Genomic DNA, 1,736 nt, shown 5'->3' with positions numbered 1-1,736 from the left:
TCTATTGTGGAGTGTTATGTTAAGAGGGGGGATGTTGGACTCCTCGTGAATGGAGAGAGAGGTTCTGAAGTCGAACCATTTCGTCCCAAGAGCGAAACGAATTGCTCGGTTTTGAACCTTCTGAAGTTTAGAGAGGTTGGAGGGAGCAGAGAGAGAGAGGGCAAGAGGGCAGTAGGTTAAGAGAGGGAGAATGAAAGCTTTGTAGAGGTGAAGTTTTGTTTTTGTGCTGCTGTCGCGAAATCTTTCCAGGTTGCTCAAGGCCTTGGCGGCTATGGTTGCTTTTTGTTTTATATGTATATTGAAGTTGAGGTGCTTATCTATGGTGAGGCCAAGCACTTTGTTGTTGTTACTGATGGGGATTGGGGTGGGGATTGGATCAATTCTGTTTAGTGAGATTTGGCGGGGCTGACTTCTTTTAATGTTGAAATAAGTGACTTTTGATTTTTCGGGATGGGAGAGAATTCGCCATTTCATCTCCCACAGGCCAGTCGCCATCAGTTCCCATTGAATTTTGTCGGTTAGGAGATCTAACGACCTGGCACGGGCCAATTGCGTTACATCGTCCGCGTATTGAATAGTTAGTGAGTCATTGTGGGCTGGGAGGGGTAGGTCAGCTGTGTACATGTTAAAAAGGGTTGGGGAGAGTACGGAGCCTTGTGGGACTCCAGCCTGAGGGGTAAAAAATGACGAAAAGGTGCCCTGGTGGCGGATTCTTGTCTGTCTCTCATCCAGAAAACTACACAAGATGCGTTGTGTTAGATAAGGGAGATTGAAGTTATTACAAATTTTATATTTTAAACCGGTGTGCCAAACGGTGTCAAAAGCTTTTTTGACATCTTTTGTCACGAGTGCTGTCTTGTAATATGGCTTGTTGAAATTTAGGTAGGCTACTATGCTGTTAAGGGCGTCCTCAGTTGAGGCGTTCCTCCGGAAACCGAACTGCTGTGGTGCCAGCAATCCGTTATCTTCGAGGAACGCTCTCAATCTTAAATTGATTAGACGCTCAAAAGTTTTTCCAAGAATTTCAAGTAGGCTTATGGGGCGATAGTTTTCTGGTAAGTGAGAGTTTTTTCCGGGCTTGGCAATTAGGGTGATGTTTGAAATTTTGAAAGCCTTTGGGAAGTATCCAGAGGCGAGGCAAGCATTGAATATTTTTGTCAGGCTGGATATGATTTCTGGAGGAAGGCTCCGCACCATCGGCCATGTGACTCCTGAGGGGCCGGGGGCTCGCCGCGGAGTGTGCCTGAGCAACCTGGCGACATCTTCCTCCTCAATGGGTGTGATGAGAGGGTGTTGTGGGTCTAGTCGTGTTAAGTGTATAATGTTATGTGGTAGTGTGTTTGCTAGGTTTTGGCGCACAATATCGGTGATATGGTGTATGTGGGCAATACTGGGCTCATGAAGAGGGAGAGGGTGTGGTTGGAAGGTGTTGCACCAGTGTGTCTGGAAGGTGTTGGTGACCTGGTCTGGGTTGGTGACTCGATCACCGTTCACTAGGAGGTACTCGAATCTTTCCCGCTGGCTTCCCTTTAGCTTGTGCACCATGTGCCAGAACTGAGTAGGATTTTTGCAGCGAGCTCCGTCCATACGGGAGACTAGAGTCCTCCAGTGAGCGCTGTGATCATCCTGTAGGCTATTTAGTATGTGTGTGCGAAGGGTGCATAGGTCTCTGTAGATGGGTATGTGGTTGTGCATGTTTTTTAAAAAGCGTGTTCTGTAGCACACTAGTAGTCGTT

The sequence above is a fragment of the Scylla paramamosain genome, chromosome 17 (assembly GCF_035594125.1).
Source record: "Scylla paramamosain isolate STU-SP2022 chromosome 17, ASM3559412v1, whole genome shotgun sequence".
NCBI classification, from domain to species: domain Eukaryota; kingdom Metazoa; phylum Arthropoda; class Malacostraca; order Decapoda; family Portunidae; genus Scylla; species Scylla paramamosain.
The sequence above is the reverse complement of the archived record's forward strand: the minus strand, read 5'-3'. Positions refer to the sequence as shown.